Below are 21,955 nucleotides of genomic sequence, written 5' to 3'. Positions count from 1 at the left end.
TTAATAGCACAACTCCTTGCTTGTATCTGTACCCTTGCTGAAGAGGTTATTCTTATCACATATTAGACAGTTGAATAATTTTTAAGGTGCTACAGAGTTAACATCCTGGTGATCCTGTTTCTGGAATGGCAAAGTTGTTGGAAGGGAAGTATTTTACACCGAATGCTGTGTTACAAACCTCCCAAGACTGTTCTCAGCTAAGCACATAATACCGTACCTTGCAGGAGCTGAGTGCCAGAGAAGTTGCTCATGCTGCAGGGTACACTCCACAAACAGCAAACCCTAAAATCTACCACAAAATAAAACACAGCTAAGGCATTCCACCTTCCTTCAGTATCTTTGTGGCTCCTGCAATGGAAAATAAATTTGTAAGATTCATGTAGAATTTCTGCAAGTCGGGAGGTGAAGGGTGAAGTTAGAACACAGAGACAACACATAGGGAGGTATTTCAACTCCTCACAGCATATATAGCTTGCAAGAACTGGAAGTCTGCTTCATTATGTGTACTGTAAGACTCCAAAATCTCTCCTTAACCAAAATTTCCAGATGATCATTTCCCTTCAATCTTTTCCCCTTGATACCTAGAACCGTATTAGCCATATGTTACCATCCCTGAGAAGGTCATGCAACTGTAGACTTCACTCACACCAACAGTTTTTCAAAGGCAACCCCTCCTCTTGCTCCTGACAGATTTTTTCTTATAATGTTGTTTAAACATACAATGTAGGCTTGTCATTATAAAAAGTTGGTTGGGTATAATTTTTGTATCAACTATTTAACCATTTCTTCTGCAGAGGGCTCACTGGCCAATTTGCCCTGGAAACATGACCAGAAGCAATGACTCTTTAAAAATCAGTGGGTTATGGGGTGAAACGACACCTTCAGGTCCTTCTGTTCTTCAGCATCCAGTGGAAGCAGAAGTGCCTGAGATATTAAGGTTCCAATTCCCCACTTAAAAGGCATTATGACTTATTTCTCAAGATCACTGTCGGCTCTTTCTTTTCTTATAGACTGACTTTGATAAGCTCGATGGTCAATGAAAGTATTGCCTGTGTTGATGAAGATAATATTTCTTGCTACCAATGAATTATTTACCGCTTTCATAAAACACACTGACTTCTAAGAATTGCACTGCCTAACCAGGGGCCAATATTACCAAATCTCTTTTTCTCCGGGATTGTGTTCATCCAACGGTATGCAAATAGATGCTACTCATGTCACATTAAGGATAAAAAGATCAGGAATAAGTATATTATAAACTCTTGCCAGCTGGAAGAGAAAATATCCACAACAGTGGATGAATTAGAGCATAATAAATTATAAGTAGCCAATTTTTAACGTACAAAGCGGTCTAGCAACCATGTGTTGGCTTATACATAAGTAAAAAACAACATTCCAGCACTAAGGATGTAGCTTAGTAACAGAGTGCACTATGGGTATGTGTGAAAACACTAAAGAATGCCATCACACCACAGAAAGCACAAAAGCAAATTAAACTGAAATGTAAAGTAAGTAATATAGAATGATTAACTACTGCATTTTAGAGTCTTTTTCATTAGTAACAAATGGACAAAATAACAAAGTAAAACCCTAGCAAGTATGCCAAAGGGAAATTAGTATAAAAGCTTGTGTCCAAACTGTATCAATACAGTCATACTTACTTTTAAATTTTAAGTATATTTTAAAAATAAAAAATACCTTGTTATTATAGTTAAGCACACTGTGAATGCATGAAATTACTTTAAATACCTCAGCTATGTTGCACACGTTTTATAATTTCAATTCTTAACTCAAAGGGAGAAGATAAACCATAAGCATTTCCAAGCAATAAACTAGTTCATTTCTAGATCTGATATTATTTAATATATTCAATTTCCAGAATTTACATGAATACGAAAATCTTTGGTCTGTTTTATACCATTGACATACATACATTCCTTATAACTAATTATAATAAATTCGAAAGTGTTTAGAGTCCTGCTTCTTGAAATCTGAAATGTCTTTTCTATCATGACCACAGTTTGCTAACAGTTTCTACTACTCTTAGAGGCAAAGTTCAGCCTCTTGTAAGATGATGGCAGTTGCTAGGGTGATGGTAACCCACTGGAATTGACAGTTCTTAGAGAAGGAAGCATGGGAACAAAGCATAAACACTTTTCCTGTTATTGTAATGAATGACTGGCAGGAGCAACTTAGGGATTTAGTTTTGACTGACAGTTTCATAAGATACAGTTCACTATAGCAAGGCATGGCAGCTGTGACAGCTCACCTACAGCATCAAAACAAGAAGTGACAGTTCCTAATGACTCAGAGGATCAGGAAGCAGAGAGCTCAGCTTGAAGGAATGGGTTATAGTATTCAAAACGCAACACCACCAGCCATGCTTCCCACCACAAGGATGCTACTGCCTCCACATGCAGAGTCACCAGATTGGCATCAAGCCTTCAAACCCATGAGCCTGTGAGAGACCTTCATATTCAATCCACAGCAAAATGAAACCTCAAGAACATTTATTATAGAGATAAGACAAGAACTACTGTCCTTTTTTCTAAGCCACCTAACCTTCAGCATAAAAATAATATTCCAAAGTTGTTTGTCTCATGTAATTAAAGTTGATAATATAATATGAAAATACATTTTTTTTTGGTAAGCAATACACTTTCTTAGCTCTCCTAGTTTATTTCTTCTCCTAAGTGTTCCTTCCCTGATGTTGCTGAGTAACCATTTACAGGTTTAGGCTTTTCTGATAATTACGATAGCTAGAATACAATAATGAAGATATGAACTTACCTTCCAATATGGGAGACAAATCTTTGAATACCCCCAAATGGTATGGCCCTCACTCCACAGGTAGTTGGAGGATGTTGGCAAGAAGGGTGCCACAAACAGCATACTGAGAACTGGGATTCTCAAACCGCCTACAATTAGAACTCTAGTAGTTCCAGGGCTTTGAAAAGATTAACCAGAAAATCAATCATAAAATAATTACAGTCCCCACCTTTTCTGTATAATATGAGATTGTAGATTGCCAGTTGGGGAAAGAAGTGATCTTAAGACAATATTTATTTTGTATGCCCCCTACTGGCCACATTGGTGAGCCACAGTTTTAGTGTGAGACCCTTTGTTCAGCAATAAAGTAAAGAGCAGTTGAAAAAAATTCCTGATGTCACTCTCTGAAAATCACATGCCAATCTTTTTTTTACCATACACAAATGAACACATAGACATACAGACAAACAAATAAAAGAGTATGAAGCTACGTATTTGCTGGAGACTTGCAGTCGATATATTCATATATTTATATGAATGTGTATTATTAGTTTCTAGCATCTATCCTCTTTAATGCCATCTACAGGAAAAGTTCCTTTTGCTTAGTTTTATTTTGTTTGGTTGACAATTCTTGCTTCAGGGAAGCTACCTCAGTGCCAGACACTAGACTGGAGCATGGTGAACTGTGAGTAACCACAATGACCCTCTTGTCAGTGATTGATTTCAGAAAAGTGTCCCACTTTCAAAGAGGGAAATATGAGGAGATGTTTTCTGGGAATCAGCGACACAGTCGGTTTTTTTTCTTCTGAAAATAACTCCTGGAATGACCTACTGTCTAGTCTTTGTGATGATAGTGATTTAATTGGAAGTCTGAGAAGTTCGGCAAACTTAATTAACAAACTCAAGTTAAAGCACCTGGGGTGGGGAAGGAGCAACAGCCTGAAGAGTTTTCTGGAAAAAAAAAATAGAGACACTAGATAACACATAGTTCAGCTTATGATAAATATTAACGGATGAAAATCCAGTTATATTATTTCTAAAGGAATAAAACTGATAGGGTAAAAGCAATTTTTCTCTATATGACAGGTGTTTCCATATCTTTCTATTTTTTCTTCTGCTGCTCCCGCATGCTTAGGAGATGCGGAGCAGATCTGTGAGATTATTCTGAAACTTGCCTTTGTCTTGTGGCTTCTCCCTCTAATCACAGAGAGCTATCAAGGCTCTGTGCATTCTTGATGCCAGCAAGTGAAAAATTAATTTCTGTTGAAAGCTGAACTTTAGACTTTCATATCTCAGAAACTAGAAATAGAAACTTTTATCACTTCAGCTATAAAAACAATCTCAATAACTTTTTGGTACTTACGTAATGCCTCTTAAATGGGTCATTTTGTCACACACATACAAACAAAGATAATATGATGTTATGTTTTTTTTTCCTTTTGTGTGCTTCTACAGATTTATACGTATCAGTTATTTCTCTTTCAGAGTTCACCGGGTTCAGAATATTGCCTACTGAAGAGCAGAATTCCTATTTACTAAGAAGATGAAGAGCTATTGGAAAACCAATATATCATGATCTATTTTGGTATTAATTCAAGCTAATCTATCTAGTTGTCATGATGCTATGGATACATTGTTCATTTTGACTCACTATGTACTGGTGCCACCATATATCAGATTTATTTGCCACTGAAATCAATCTGAGGATTTAAAAATAAAATGTTTGCTTACTGAAATATTAAAACACAAGATACTATTTGTTGCACTGATAAATAAAGAGCGGTACTTTGGGAAGGATGAGTGAAGTGAATAAGGCAATAACCTTCCCAACAAAGGAGATGACAGATGGTAAAGATGGGAGCAAGTGTGAAAAAGCAGCAATGAAAATGAGATATAAAATTGTATTTAAATTGTTCACTTGTTTTTTAATTTGTTTATATTTCCTTCTATTTTCTGATAGCTTTAAGGAAGACTTGGTTGCTTTGATATTTTTAACAGGAAACATGATTGTTTTATTACTATCACATTGAATATTTTGGACACGGCTAGGATCAAATCCAGGACCTCATACATTTTAGATTATTCTTCTGTTACTGAGTGAAACCGAAGCCCCTGATTGTGTGTTCAAGGATGCAATGTCCTAGTTTTGACATGAAATATCCTTGTAGTCTTTAAAATTAACTACGGAAAAGAGCATAGACACATCTGCATGAGGACAGATCTCTAACAAAGAGAAACGTTTTGTCCTTTAAATATGTTTGTCAGTAATTACAGAACAGGATCACTCTAAATTTCCAGCTGTATCAACTTCAACACAGTTTTCACTGCTGAAACTTATCTAAACATTATTTCTGTTGTTAAATATCGGCCTATAAAAGCATTGGTTCTAGTCAAAGATTTTATCAGTTATGGGGAGTTTTTGAGTCTTTCTTTTGAAATGCTAGATATTTAGAATGTTTCTGTACATGAAGTTTTGACATATAGTTATTATTAAAAAGAAGATCAGAAATATGTAGGTTTGTTTTTTGTTTTTGTAACAATAAAAGCTGTATTGAGGTAGCAGTTGCATATATGTCGACATTTTAGGATTGCTCATACTGACTTCATTATTCATAGTTTGACTGTAACTCTCTGTACCAAAGCCTCCTCCCAGAGGAGCCTGTCCCTTTGCATGTGTCTACATACTGAGCGAGTTGTCCAAAGTTCACTTGTCATCTTGGATATGATTGCTAGTTGCAAGACCTTGCTTTAATTACAGATTCATGAGCATGGTTGAATGCACAAAGGTAAATGAGATCAAAATTATTCAAAAGTTGTTTAGGCAATTCAGCGAGTGTGGCAGGAATATAACTTGAATTCAACTTAAGAAAATTTAAGAATTATGAATTAAACAGTTGATTTAGTGTAACTCATAGAAACATATGAAACATGGTATTTTGAATTTTATTTTTAAAAAAGTCTATGTGTTGACTAGATCCCTATATGTACTGTGAACCATACTCTAACCTAGGGGAAAAAATCATAGTGGTCAATTTATCTCTTGAAAGAATTTCAGTAGTTGTAAACTTTTGCAGTTTGAATATTTACAGATAATTACTTGATATATACATATATAATATCTTTTCTAAGCCAGGATTTGTTCTGATCACCAGGGATGCAAAAGTAAACCATCTATCACAGAACAGCTGCAATGAGTTAAAAAGAAAATTAAGGCAAACTAGAAAAGTTAACAAAGTTGATACAGAACACATTTCATTTTAGATGGTTGGAGATGGCTTCTCAGGAAATGAAGCATTTAAAAATGCATTGAATGAGCAAGTTATTCAGATATCTGAATAAAAGAATTTTGCAAAGAGAGACAATAGCAAAGTGGAAGTTGAGATACAATGTAAAGCTACCATTACTGAAACAGACAAAGCAAAAAGAGAAAGTAAAAGAGATATTCAGAGCAATAGCTGGGTGATGTGGGAGTGTCATATATCAATCTGTTGATTTCATTGGTTAAGCAATAAAGAAACTGCTTGGCCCTCATAGGTTAAAACATAGGTGGGAGAAGTAAACAGAACAGAATGCTGGGAGGAAGAGGAAGTGAGCTCAGACTTGACAGCTCTGCTCTCTGGAGCAGAGACGCCATGCTCCCTTCTCCTGGGCAGACGCGGGGATAGCTCTGCTCTCTGAGGCACACACAATGAAGCTCCAACCCAGGATGGACGTAGGCAAGAATCTCCCTGGTAAGCCACCTCTTGGGCTACACAGATAATTAGAAATGGGCTAGTCCAGGTGCGAGAATTAGCCTAGAAGAGGCTAGATAGAAATGGGCCAAGCAGTGTTTAAATGAATACAGTTTGTGTGTTGTTATTTCGGGCATAAGTTAGCAGGTGGCCGGGGTGCTGGGGACGCAGCCCTGCCGCTCATATTACAACAGCTGGGGTCAGATCTTGTGGGCTTTTTAATTATATTTAAAGACAATAAAGGCAAATCTATTTTACTATTTGTGAAGGAACCTGTAGATGTGTTCTGAGGAAAGTGATTAGGTCTCCTAGCCATGGGAAGATTCCTTTGAATCCTAAAGATGAAAACAATAGCAAAAATTTGAACAACAGGGAGATTAGAAAGAATGACTCTATGTGTTTACAGCTCTGGGAAAACTGTAATCTCTTTTATTTCTGTTTTAAGTACAGCTGAGAACCTTTGATATTACTGGAATAGCTCATCCTATGCTGCGTCATAGCTGTGATGGACAGCCATGGTTCTTAGCACTTCATAATTAAAAAGGTCAGATTTCTGCGTACTTATTTTTCTTGTAGTTTTCTTCAAAAAAATCTTTATTTGTTGTTTTTATTCTTAATTTTGAAAACATTATTAATTCTTTAAGAATTTTGTGCAATGTATTTTGATGACGTTACCTGGACCCCTCCCGTTAGCTCTCCCACGTCCACCCTCTCCTCACTCCTACTCCCAACTTCATACCGTCATTTTAAAATGTTTTATTGTTTTATAGCCCATTAAGTTAAATTGTTGCTACTCGTACATGCCTACAATCTAGTCAACCTAACAAAGCGTACTGACTCTCCTTCCCCCAGAAGTCATCAATTCTTCATAGCTTTTCAGGTAACTAGAAGTGGATGCTCATGGACCACTTTCCCTCCAGGCTAGGATGCTGATTTACCTGATCTTGTGTAGATCACTTGCAGGCAAACACAAAAGCTATGAGTTTATAAGTATAGCTGTCTGGTCATGTTCAGAATCTACACTCTCATATTGGTCCTCCGTGACCTCTGTCTCTTACAATTTCAATTCACTTCTCTCCTACAATGATCCATTAGCCTTGCATGGGAGGACAGATGTTATATTGTGGTAGTTGGTATAGTTGCCATATGTGTGGATGAGCACTTCATTGAGATTTATTCTCTAAATCTTGACGAGATGTGAGTTTCTTCATTAACCACCATCCCACTACCTGATGTAGTCTGTGATATCTACTAATATATGGGAAAGAGATACAAATTAAAAGAAAAGTTTAATAATATATCCATTTAGCAGAATAATAGTAATAGTGTTAGCCCTGGAGTTTATGAGCTTCTCAACCATGGATTCTTGCTTAGATTTAAGGTACAGGCCTGTAATGCCTGAGGGGTGATTTCTAAAACAATTAGAAATTACTGGGTTGCCCCCAGGACCTTTGTACCATTATTGCACCCATGATCATATTCTGGCATGCCGGTCATTATTGTCGCTCACAGGTTTCACAGCTGGGTCAGATAACTGACTCCTCTTTTCTCCCCGCTGCCTACGTAGTACATTCTGATTCTATGGAAGTTACAAGCTTAATTTTTATTGACTTATTTTGTAGAAATGTCTTCTCAATGCCTTGACTGAGTGTCCTCAAGAATCTGAGTTTACAGGGAGTGATGAGGAACTAGAGCAATGGGTGAGCTCATGCCAGTCCTGAAAGAAAGGCAGTAGCATTCATTACCTGGTGTTTCCTGGATCATATTGGGATGATAGAAAGCAAACAAGAAGAGGAAAGGTGAGAGAGAGAGAATTCTTTAGAGTAGAGTCAGTCAACCACTGACTGTATGAAAACAGAAAACCTTTGATTAACTAGAAAAAAACTAAAAAAGGAAAAGGCACATACATTGCTTTGAGAAAGCTGCCTCTGTGTTTTGGGAGATGAATTGGATGAGAAAATATAGCATTATTTATTTCACAATCATTCCCTGCCTGGAATCAATTCAGCACGGAAGAATTTGCCTCCCAACTGATTACGTCCATTTAAATGCCATTCTGTGTTATTTTTCTTTTATTCAGAAATATTTGTTTTGTGCCTGTTATGTGACAGAAACCATACTCAGTAGAGCAATGAACAAAACAGAGAAATGTTCCATACACCGGCAGCTAAAATTCTAGCTTCAAAGATACAGGAATAAAGGCCAGCTGGCCTGGGTCTGAAAAAACCTGGGATGAAACTGGACTTGCTGAACATAGCGGACAATGAGGACTACTGAGAACTCAAGAACAATGGCAGTGGGTTTTTGATCCGACTGCACATACTGGCTTTGGGGGAGCCTAGGCAGTTTGGATGCTCACCTTACTAGACCTGGATGGAGGTGGGTGGTCCTTGGACTTCCCACAGGGCTGGGAACCCTGATAGCTCTATGATCTGACAAGGGAGGGGAACTTGATTGGGGGAGAGGGAGGGAAATGGGAGGAGGTGGCAGGGAAGAGGCAGAAATCTTTAATAAATAAATAAACGGAAAAAAATGTAAAAAAAATACCTAATAAAACAAATAAACAGCTAAACAACAAGCAGGCAGTCTGAAGACATAAATTCTATGAAGAAAAATATAGTTGGGTCAAGGGATCTGGGAAGCTGTAAATGGGGGGCTCTTGTTTCACACATGTGACACATGCCTTCAAATAAGGTTATTTAATTTCCCCTTTTATCCCACTATATATAGTACCTCACAATAGAAAAGGCAAGTTTCTTGGTCCCCTGTCATATCTGACCATTGACCACTGTTGCCTAATGAAATGTTAAGTAGAAGGGATTTGTGCCAGTTCCATGCAGATTCTTAATGTACAACTGCCTATTTTTGTGTTTCTACATTGACCTTCTAGAAAAAGAACATGCCCCAAACGTGAGCTCACATTTACACAGTTTTTATATTAAGTTCATCTTTCACAGACTCACCAAAAACAAAAATCAGTACTCATAAAGATTAGTAAATGTGTCAAAACTAGCTAAAGCTTATTAATACATATGTATGTGCAATTTCTTTAAAAATGAGATGGCATTATACATATGTTTTTAGCTAGCACCACATTCCTTACCAATCAATTTTATTAACATTTAAATTACAAATAATGCATGCATTTCCTGAAAGTTTTCAAACAACTTATATTTCTCCTGCTTGCCAAATTCCATCCCAAGCAACATATAGTGGTAAAGATTTGTAACCAATGCACATCAAAGCCTTCTACCTCACTTCCAATCTTATAACAAATACTAACAAAATAAGATGATAGGATCACCTCTAATATGTAATAAATTGTATGCCTGCTCCCATGTGCATTCTCATTTATAATAGTATTATGGTTCTCTTACCAAGATGCAGTAAGCATATAAGATAAATTGCTCTGTTGTCCATAGGAATTAGAGTTCTATAGTCCTACTGTTCTTTGTTTATTTGTGTAAATGTGTGTCAAATCTCTGTTTTGTGATTACAAATTTAAAAAACACATCCTTACATATACTTTTCAATAGTGTTAGGAAATAATTTTTGAAGTGAGTAAGAATTACATGTCTTATTAAATAAAATACCATATTTTTGTGTCTGCATAATATTTTCATTGATTTTTAATTTATTTTTATTGAGCTCTACATTTTTCTCTGCTCTACTCCTCGTCTCTCCCCCTCTCTCCAATCCTTTCCCAAGGTCCCCATGCTCCCAATTTACTCAGGAGATCTTGTCTTTTTCTACTACCCATGTAGACTAGATCTATGTCTGTCTCTCTTAGGGTCCTCATTATTGTCTAAGTTCTCTGGGATTGTGATTTGTAGGCTGGTTTTCTTTGCTCTATGTTTAAAAACCACTTATGAGTGAGTACATGTGATAATCATGATTCTGGGTCTGGGTTACCTCACTCAAAATGACATTTTCTAGCTTCATCCATTTGCCTGCAAAATTCAAAATATCGTTATTTTTTTCTGCTGTGTAGTACTCTGTTGTATAAATGTACCACATTTTCCTTATCCATTCTTTGGTTGAAGGGCATTTAGTTAAAATGTGTATGTAAATGGCTGATTGTTTACATTTATGGATTTTCTCCAGTCTTTTACTGATATGTATAAAACTGCCATTAGCATTCTTATAATTTACTAATTATTACATAAGCATAACTTTAAGTCAATTCAAAATGATACATAATTCTAGAATTACGATAAATACTGCCATGATTTTTGTAACAAGATAATATCATCAACATATAACAAAGAAGAATGGTCTTTTTTCAAATATATATTTACTTGAGTTATACCACATTAATGCTGAGTACTAATAAAGAAGTCTTATTTACTTTTAGTTCTTTCCCAATAACATAACAGTATTTTATTGTATTTAAATATATGCATATACTCATTGTGATGTTTCCTATGTTCACTCTACTAAAATAAAATTTGTAAAAGGAGGACAGAAGGCACACACTTCCTTACAGAGTATGATAGTGCATTTCCATGTGCCAACTCTGTATGTAGATAGAACAGAAAACTTCAGTTAGCTGTTGCTTAGATTTTGGCCTGTTGAATTTTTCTCAATTGTATTGACATACTATTGGGGTATATAAAACATATATTTAACTATACAACTTGATAAGTTGTGACAATTACTTAAACCCAAGTACGTATTACTGTGATTGAAACAATAAAATGTTCTATTTATTCCCATCAGTTTCATTTTGTTTATTCATAATTTATCCCTTATAGACAGTCTTAGTCATTTTTCAGGAAAACGCCTTGAATTCTCCTATTGGGTTTTGAGTCCAGCCTCAATATGAGGGCTTTTGCTTTTTCCTGTTGTATCTTTTTGTCCTGTTTGGTTGTCATCTCCTGGAGGCCTGCTCTTCTCTGAAGAGGAAATGGAAGGTGAGTGGATCTGAATGAAAGGGGAGGTGGGAGGAGCTTGGGTGGTGTGAAGGGAGTGGAAACGGTGGTGTCTTATTGTATAAGGGAAGAATAAACTTCTTGAATTAAATACAATCAGGACAACATACTATGCCTTTTATAGTGTCTTCCCTTTACCATAAACATTTTGGTGCTAATTTCAAGTAGTGTCACATACTGAAAAATTTTCTTGCTATTGCTAAATTTTTATTACCACAATTTGTTCATTCATTGATGAATACACATTGGTGGTGTTTTCAAATTTGACTACTTTAGAGAACATTTCTATCAGTACGGATACATCTTTCAACAGCTAAACATTTTCATTCATTCAGAAAAAACGTTTGTAGTGTATGGTCAACGTGCTAAGCCTAAGTTTTACTTTTCCAGAGGGAGGAAAGGTTCATCTGTCTCAAACTTTTCTTGCTGAAGATTTGCAAGCTGTTTCTCAGACTCATTGCCTCATTTTATGTTCTCAGAAGCAGCCTCATTTTTGCATGCACTCAGCTTTGACTTTGTCCTGACTTGCCACAGCAGCTCCACTGGGGTGAGAATTGTATAATCAGACGACATTATGACAAGCATTATACTTGAATATCCATGATTTCCTTCGGCTGTATTAAATTTTGAGTAAATGTTTTGACGATTGAATTGATGATATAATAAATTTCTGAATTTTATTAGATTTCTGCTTATTCACAATGTCTCCACCAACCTATGTGTGAATAACTGGTTTACTCACATCGTTTAGCACAGTGAATTCTAAGGGCCCATGTAAGGGGATAAAATCTACAAGAGGTAAAAAAAAAATATTTAAAACTTTTAAGATACACTATTTACATTTTTATAATGTTATAAACTCTCCAAATATTTAAACTTTTATTTCTAATGACAAATGGGTTTTCATTTAGTAGTAACCTAAATAACTTCTCTGGATTGCCACATAGCTTCATATAAAAAAAAAACAATAACAAGAAAATCAAATGTGATAAACTTTATATCATAATACAAATTAAAATCATAGCCATGAGTTGTGTTTTATTAAAAGTATAAGAATTTCATTTCTAGAACTTGTCCCTGTACGCCTCTAGTTTCAGGGCTTTTGCTTAAAAGTTTATAACTGTCAGAAGCACTCAAGGAAACTTTACTGAAGGATTAGTTCAATTTTCTAAATTACCACAGCTTCTAAAAAGACAATTCTTAGCAGATGAATATTTTTTATAACTGTATCATTTCTATCAATATTATCACTATGTGACACACTGAGTAGTAATTTAGTTTAATGACTATTACTTCCAGTAATATCCTCAACTTATGATGGTTTGAATGTGACTCCATAGACCCATGTGTTTGAAGGCTTGACCCACATAGGGAGTGGTACTATTAGGAGATGAGACCTTGCTGGAATAGGTGTGGTCTTGCTGGTGTAAGTGTGTCACTGTGGGGGTTGACTTTGAGGTCTCATAGACGCTCAAGCCTACCTAGCAGCACACCATCTCCTGCTGCTGCCTGCCAATCAAGATGAAGAACTCTCAGCTCCTTCTCCCGCACTGTGTCTGCCTGTTTGCTGACCTGTCCTGCCATGAAGACAATGGACTAAACCTCTGAAACTGTAAGCAATTAAGTGTTTTCTTTCGTTTTAAGAATTGCTATGGTCATGATGTCTCTTCACAACAATAGAACCTTAACTAAGAAACTATTCTATATTTTACTCTACTACTAATAAATGTTGAATACTATGATACTCAAAGACTTTATTTTCTATTCAATTCAATGACACTGTTTTTCAATCCATTAAATCCAATGAGATGTTCATATATGAATGGGTGTGAATCCATCTAGTAGAGCATTGGAAACCTTCCACGAGTCATTTTTTTTTAAAGAAGGAATGATTCTCTCTATCTCAGGACCTATCCACTGTCAATAGCTCTTCAACATCTGGATAGGACTGTAGATAATGCATGCCATTTATGCTGGGTTTTCAGATGACTTGATCTTGTGTGGGGCTTATGTAGATGATGTGAGATCATGATTGTGACAGCCATGTCTTGTCCAGAAGGAGGCATTTCTTATCACTTGTCTGGCACATCATTTATCATAAGATATATGATTCAGAACTGGGTAAAACCCTTCATACCTTTTCTTCTCAAGAACCCTGCATTGCACTTTCCAGCACTGCAGAGGTTATCTATCACAGAGTATGTTTTCCGGTTGGTTGGGATTGATATTTCCTTGTCTCATGGCCCAAGTGTTTGTTATCTTCAATAACAGGCCTTTAACATCAGGTTATAAAGGCTAATCAAGGGCTATGATAAGATCCTGCATTGTTTTTGAGACCTCTGGGAATTCCCTGGCCAATATCTTTCAGGGAGGCAACCTATGTCTTGTACTGTGATTTCCATTAAACAACAAAAGTCCTCTATATTCCCCTCTTCTTTATGGCTGCATTATGTAGGTTTATGGCCTTGTGAAGTTATGATGACTTTACTTTAAGGTGGTTATACATACCATGACATTATTGCAAATTAGGTCACATTCACATCTGCTAGCAGTCACACCTGGAACATGTCATTTACATAGACACCAGTCAATCCATAATACTATGTATCACAAGCTTTCATTTCCTTTCTAAGAGAATTTGAGGCCAGTCTGGTCTACAAGAGAATCTAGATCAAAATACTGGGATGCAGGAAGTTTAATTTCTCATAAAATAGGGTATGGATATTGTGAAACAGTCATCCATTCCCATCTTCTCACTTTGAATACATGCATATGTGACTTTGCTGTCAAATTAGAGCCAGAATAGTTACTGGGAGTTACATAGATATGGTCATCTCCACCATCTATAAAACTGTCAAGTAAATTCTTACTCCAGAAGGTTTGCTAAGATGTTAGTGACTAGAAGCAACATAAACATAGTTTGATTTGCTGTTGGCCTGCTGTGTTTATGACATGAGAGCATTAGGAAAAAATGCAACTAGAGAGCATAAACCAAGAAGATTTAATGCAGACTTCATTGGTGGAGTCATAGAAGAAACAATTTCTCAAGCCTTAGAGGTGTTTTATTGCTGCTTTTAGCATTCCCTGCATCTTTCAGCAATCCTTGCATATAAATATTAAAGGTATCTTAAAGAGTAATTTATATGCAAATACATGGATATTAAACATCACATGATTTAGAAACTATTACATAGTGTTTTGAGGGCTACAGGAAAAACCAATTTGGGCTTTTCTAATTCGCATATTTTTATATTTCAGTAAGAGTTTGCCTTAATTTTACCTTTGCTTTATGAGAAAATAATTTGCTAAGCATATTTATCTTATGAAGAAATTGCCCTGCTTATGTGACAAATTATATACATATTCTTTGTAGCCTGAAAACATTTATATATGAATAATTGATATACTAATTATATCTTATTCTCAGGCATTAGTTAAATCAAGTTCGCCATGTTATGCTTGTAGGAGACTTTAGATCAAAGACTGAAGAGAACATGGTAATCTATCTCACAAAAAGTTGTATCTGTTTAAGAAAACGGCATTTTAATTCATGGTTTTATTGTTTAAAAATCAGGTCTTTTGTCAGTGATGTAAAGAAAAACACAACATTTCCTTCACTGGATGTTATTTCTAAGTGCTGATTTCTCTCACATTCTGAGACAGAGGGAGTTTGAGTGTGTCAGTGTTGAGACTGGTCCTTGTTATAACTGAGAGAATAATGGCATTTTGAAAGTATAATGCTTTCCTTTACAGCATGGCACTGCCCGTGGTGTCGCTTCTTAGGAAAGTAATGAGGTAAGTATATCAGGTTAGATCTTTGGGAGCAGTGCGGACACTAAGATATTTGTGTCTAGCTTTACTCAACAGGATTTCAAAGGCTAGGGGAAGCTGCTAAATTTATTGTAATTTACAGATAAAAATCATAAAGCATTTTTAACTTTTTAATATGAGTCCTCAAGGAGCCAAAACAATACTGGTGTCTGGTAAGAGTCTGGAAAGAATTTAGAGCCTAAATGCTAAAATGGAAGCAAAGGATGTCATTCAGGTGTTCAAAAGAAAGTAGAACAGATTATAGACTCAACAGCATTTTATAAAAGATAGTTACTGCTTTGTTCAAGCCTTAATTATTTCCTCATTTGAGCAGACTATAGTTTCAAGGCCAAAGAGTCTCATAGGATTTGAAAATTTTCTAATGCATTGAAGAAAGCACTGAACCAAGAGGTCGGCATGACATTTTATATCTACCAACATGATGGTTTTACATACTTGCAATGTCAGCTTCCTCGATTCTTGTATTGGGGATAGTTAATGAAATGCCAATTGCATGTTTTCTTATTGTTTTTATTGAGCTATGCATTTTTTTATCTGCTTCCCTCCCATCCTCTCTCCTTCTCTTCTACCCTCTCCCATGATCCCCACACTCCTTTCTTGGGTTGGAGTTTTCCTTCTAGTACTTTGTGTAGGCCTGTATTTGTGTCTAGGTATTGTTTAAATCCTGTTCTGTCATGAAATATCTTGTTTTCTCCATCTACTAAATCTACTAAAAGGTTTGATCGACATAGTAGTCTGGGATGGCATTGTGGTCTCTTAATGTCTGTATAACACTTGACCAGAACCTTCTAGATTTCATTGTTTCCATTGAAAATTCAGGTGTAATTTTAAAAGGTCTGCCTTTATGTTACTTAATCGTTTTCCGTTGTAGCTCTTAATATTCTTTCCTTATTCTGTATGTTTGGTGTTTTGATTATTATGTAGTGAGTAAATATTTTTGGTCCAGTTGATTTGGAGTTCTTTAAGCTTCTTATATCTTCATGCACATATCCTTCTTTAGGCTGGGAAAGTTTTCTTCCATGATTTTGTTGAATTTATTTTCTGTGCCTTTGAGTTGGATTTCCTCTCCTTCTTTTATCTCTATTATTCGTAGGCTTGCTCTTTTCATGGTGTCCCATATTTCCTGGATATTTTATGATAAGCTTTTGTTAGATTTAATGTTTTCTTCCATTGACAAATCTATCTTCAATGCTTAAGATTCTCTCTTCCATTTCTTGTATTCTGCTTATGCTTGCATTTGTGGTTATTGATTGTTTACTCAGATTTGCCATTTCCAGAATTCCCTTGCTTTGTGTTTCTTTATTGTTTCTATTTCAGTTTTCAAGTCTTGAATTGTTCCCTTATCCCATTTTATTGTTTTTTTTCTTGGTTTTTTAAAAAGAGTTTTGTTGATTTCTTCTAATTTTTTGTCTTTTCCTCCATTTCTTTGAGGGAACTTTTTATTTCCTCTTTAAGGGCCTCAAACATTGTTCTAAAGTAAATTTTTTGGTGGCTTCTTCTGCTTCATCTGTGTTTCAGCGTTCAAGAATTGCTGTTGTAGAGCCACTAACTTTTGGTGGTGCCATGTTGCTCTTTATGTTGTTGAGTGTGTTCTTACCTTGTTGTCTACCTATCTTTTCCTCCAATTGGTGCAGTTGGGTCTATGTCTCCAATGGTCTCTCCTCCAGGTACCAGTAGATACAAGGCTCAAACGATCACTCCTCGTGGTGGAGTCGGGGTCAGGGTTCTAGTAACTCTGGAAGTCGGGTCTGCTCATGCTGGCTCTGGTGGAGGGCTGGCAGGCACACCTTCCTTGTTTACTTGCTCGGATGGAGTTCCGGTGAGAGGGTGGGAATGCCTTCCTTGCTTGTCTTCCTCGGTCCGAGATGGCGATTCTGCCTCCAGTAAGCTCAGAATGAGACGTTTATATGTTTTTAAAACAGGTCTCTCCTGGTGTGTTTGCTGCATTGTTTGTTACTACAGCAGAGATGTCAAGTCTCTGGCTGTAATAGTTTCCTCTGAAAGCCTCCAACAGCAGCTAGGAGAAATCAGAGAACATTTTTTTTTACTTCTCATTGAAAACCTGGCTAAAGAGAAAGATTCAGAATGCTTTGGTGGACATTCGACAGTTTCCTTATCACCTATAGTCATAAAGTGTGTGATAAGAGATGATTATAAGGGCTATAACATCACATTGTCAATTAAATGTGGGAAACTCGAGGGACCCTCACTAACAGTTGTTCATAGATTCAGAAACCTAATGTACAGAAACATTTCAATGAAAGAATTTAAAACCAAGAACTTGGAATCCCTAAATCTCCCTGAATTCTTTCTAATAGGAGCGCCCCTCCTCAACTGTCTTACACTCCATAAGATTACTTATCTTTGGCCACAGACACTGGTAGTGCGCAATTCTCTGGAAAATAACAACCTATTATGCCCATGAGCTGAAAACAAGAAATATATTTTATACTCAAACAGTCCCAAAGGAGAAATAACAGACCTGGTGTGAATAAAATAACCTTGACAAAAAGAGTTGCAGAAATCTGGTGATCCAAATATTAATAAAGTGGTGTTGCCTGGAGAAAGAGTTGGGAAATACTCAGCTGTTCTAAGAGTAATGATGTGTAAACTGTGAACTGAAGCCAAAGACCAAAAATTGTCCCATGATTTAGTGGTCAAAAGTGGCATTTGAGGCCAGAAGAAATCCAGATATATGGTCTGTGTCATGGTGTGGGGCATTCATTAGGAGCTTGATGTGTTATTAAGGTATCCCAGCCATGAAAAAAAAAAAAAAAAGACCTAACAGAAACCATTCAGGAGCAATCCTGTTTTAGGTGTGAGTTTGAAAGGCTGAAGTTCACAGCTGACTTGCTTTATTGTTTCCTAAGCTCTGATGATTCAGGTCGTCATTGCAGAAAAGCCTGGCAGAATAAACTTGCTGCCTTCACAGTGCTGTGAAGCAGAGAAAAAGAGAGATCTGAGAAAGAAAAAAGATTTGTTTTTCTTTTAAAGTCATGACCCTGTGACTAACTTCCTCCTGTAAGACCTCTCATTCATTTGTGAGGCTGACACTTTTGTTCACACTACATTTCTATGGCACCACCAGCTGGGCACCAAGTAATCAACACGTGAACTTTTGGAACATTTTATGTCCACAAAAAAAAAAAAAAAAAAAAAAAGAAAGAAAGAAAGAAAAGAAAACCAACCAAACAAAAAATATAGAAATATAGCCTGTTTTCTTTGTTCTTAGAATGTATTCTTAGAAATGAAAATACTTTTTAGGTTTGTTCCTATAAGTTAAGAGTCATTACAGTTGATCAAGTTATTACATTAAATAATGGCATATCTACAACCGTATTTAATGTAATAATTTGTTCTACAATACCGAAAGACAACAAGTCAGTATCAAATGACTTGCAAATTTTAAGTGAGTTGATGTTCTTATTTTATCCACCATTAATTTATTTCTTGGCTGTGAATGATGTTACATTGCTTCATGCCTGATTAGGGGATTTTACCAAACTTATCTGAGAAGCAAAACAGAATTTTAGTGGAGAAAGATTAATATCTGTTCACATACCTGTGTTGATTTCTTTAGCATTCTTATCAATAAAGATAATCACATTCAGAAATGACAGACTATCTGGCTGTTTCACATAATTCAACACTTCTACTCCTGGTTCTGTGTGGTCCAGAGGGATATTGAATGCAATATTACTCTTCAAAATATATCATTGCATTTTGATGATGAAATGCTAACCAACTGTGGTGGATGTTCTTGGTTGTCAACTTCATTACATCTGGAATTTACTAAATTCCAAGTGGCTGGGAACACCTTTTGGGTATTTTCTTAATTAATCATTTGAAGTGGGAAGACTCACTTCTAGTCTGAATCTTCTGAGGTGGGAAGATCCACCTTTAACCTGTTCCACTCCTTCTGCTGGTTGCCTATGTAAAGGACATCGAAGAAGGATGCCTGCTTTCCCTCTGCCTGTTTGCTTTCACCTACCTAGTAAGTCCATTCCTTCATTGACATTGGAGCATCCTTCTCTGTGATTCCAACATATACTGAAGCCCAAGTGAGACATTTAGTTTCATGGACAGTAAGCTACTGAATTCTTGGAATTTCCATTAGTAGACAGCCATTGTTAGACTAACAAGACAACAGCCATGCTAATAATTCCTCTGTCTGTCTCTCTCTCTTTCTCCATTTTTTATATTCATTCTATAAGTTCTGTTCCTTTAGAGAACCCTGAATAATACATTTACAATGATTGATTGTTGCAAAATCTTGCAGCCTGAATAAGTAACCAACAGGCAAGACAATATGACATAGACTTTGCAGTGTTACGAGGACAGTCACATCTGTGCACTATTTATGAAAAAGGCATGTGATGGGATGTCCCTTCTCGGTAAAGAACAAATTACATCGTATCCTATGAGCAAAGAATGGAAGTGTTGATTTGCATTCTTGAATTCATTCAAAGAAACGCATATCATATTAATGACTTCTGTTCTGAGATCTTTACCAGACTGTTTATATGGGAGGCTGGAGGGAGAAAGGACTTTATTACAGAAAAGGGACCAGTTGGTCTGTTATTTGAATCATTATTTACTGCACTCAATAGTGAAAGTAGGAGAGTTATTAAGGATTGGGAGCCAGGATTTATCCCAGAATTGGGTCCTTTACCTGGTAGAAGCTGGTTTTGGAAGGTAAGAAACAAATACAAGGTCTTTCGTGATTGGATCATATCTGATCACTGAATGATCATGTTGGGCATTTGAAAAATAAGTGTAATGCTTTAAAATGTTTTTATATTTTATTCTAAAAATATTCATATATTTTACAAATGTGGATGACTTTATGTCTGTGCCTGGTGCCTGTGAAGTCCAGTAGAAAGACCTGGACGCCAGGAGTTGGTGTGACAGACGATTGTAAGTCTCCATGCCCATGTTAAGATATAAAGCCCAGTCCTCTGCAAGAGCCACAAGCACTCTTAACTGCCGAGTTATCTGTCTAGCTCTGAAATAGGAATTTTTAAATCAATTTTCACCATTAAAACACCATAATATTAATAATATACTTAAATGAAAGGAATTATGATTAAAGAACACTCTTAGGAGAAATAGTTTCCTGAAAAGTGACTAGGAGTTAAGCATTCGTTTGCATGTTATCAAGGCACCGAAGTCGCTTCCGGGCCACATTGCATGTCAGACCCTTAGTCATTCAGTCTCTTCAGTGACAAGTTATAACACATACAGAATTAGCAGACCTGACATAGTTGGCCAATCATATATTTATTTATTTGTAGATCTAAGGTGTGAAACTAAGACATGTGATAGCTACTTCTTTTTCTTTTTTTGTTTGCATTTTCTTTTATTTTTTTTAATTTATTTATTTATTAAGGATTTCTGCCTCCTCCCCGCCACCGCCTCCCATTTCCCTCCCCCTCCCCTGATCAAGTCCCCCTCCCTCATCAGCTCGAAGAGCAATCAGGGTTCCCTGACCTGTGGGAAGCCCAAGGACCACCCACCTCCATCCAAGTCTAGTAAGGTGAGCATCCAAACTGCCTAGGCTCCCCCAAAGCCAGTACGTGCAGTAGGATCAAAAACCCATTGCCATTGTTCTTGAGTTCTCAGTAGTCCTCATTGTCCGCTATGTTCAGCAAGTCCGGTTTTATCCCATGCTTTTTCAGACCCAGGCCAGCTGGCCTTAGTGAGTTCCCGATAGAACATTCCCATTGTCTCAGTGTGTGGGTGTACCCCTCGGTCCTGAGTTCCTTGCTCGGGCTCCCTCTCCTTCTGCTCCTGATTTGGACCTTGAGATTTATGTCTGGGGCTCCAATGTTGGTCTCTTTCTCTGTCTCCTTTCATCTCCTGGTGAAGGTTAATATTCAGGAGGATGCCTATATGTTTGTCTTTGGATTCACCTTCTTATTTAGCTTCTCTAGGATCGCGAATTATAAGCTCAATGTGCTTTATTTATGGCTAGAAACCAAATATGAGTGAGTACATCCCATGTTCCTCTTTTGGGGTCTGGCTTACCTCACTCAGGATAGTGTTTTCTATTTCCATCCATTTCATTCTTTTTTTTTCTTAATTAAGTTTAGAAGCCAGGGTTATGCAAAACACTCCACCAACATACCATACTACCACCCAAAGTTTTAGCACAGGTGTTTGACATTGCACATAGATTGGCATCGAAAACACTTCTGCTTTCACTGCTTAGCATCTTCATATCTAAATTGGGATAGTTACGTGATTGACTTTAATAGAGGTAAGAATTAGTGTTAGTTACTTCCAAACTTAATCAATGTTCTACAGTAAGTTTCCTTAAAATTGAACAAAGGTTCAGCTGTGTTTACTGTCTTTATGATGACTAATTGGATGAATGAAGCTGAACACAGTCTGACAATATTTAAAACTATTTAATTGTCTCCATATTGATTTAACAATGTAAGTGTTCTATCAACCATAAAGAAAGGATGTTAAATGATCCAAAGTTAATTAGCTTTCAATGCTTAACCAGTCTTTTGAGCCTAAAAGCATAACAAGAATTTTTTTAAAGTATGATTTTTCTTAGCTTGGCTTAAGAGTGCTAAAGACACTAACCATTATTTAATGAGGCATAAGTAACTGTAATGGAGCATAAATTTTTTGCTGAAATTTCCGTTTTGTGAGACATAAGACTTCCTTTGATTTCTGATTATA

Source organism: Microtus oregoni, unplaced genomic scaffold (assembly GCF_018167655.1).
Source record: "Microtus oregoni isolate MIOR12 unplaced genomic scaffold, Mior012 000037F_ref0000500, whole genome shotgun sequence".
In the NCBI taxonomy this organism is placed as follows: Eukaryota; Metazoa; Chordata; class Mammalia; order Rodentia; family Cricetidae; genus Microtus; species Microtus oregoni.
The sequence above is the reverse complement of the archived record's forward strand: the minus strand, read 5'-3'. Positions refer to the sequence as shown.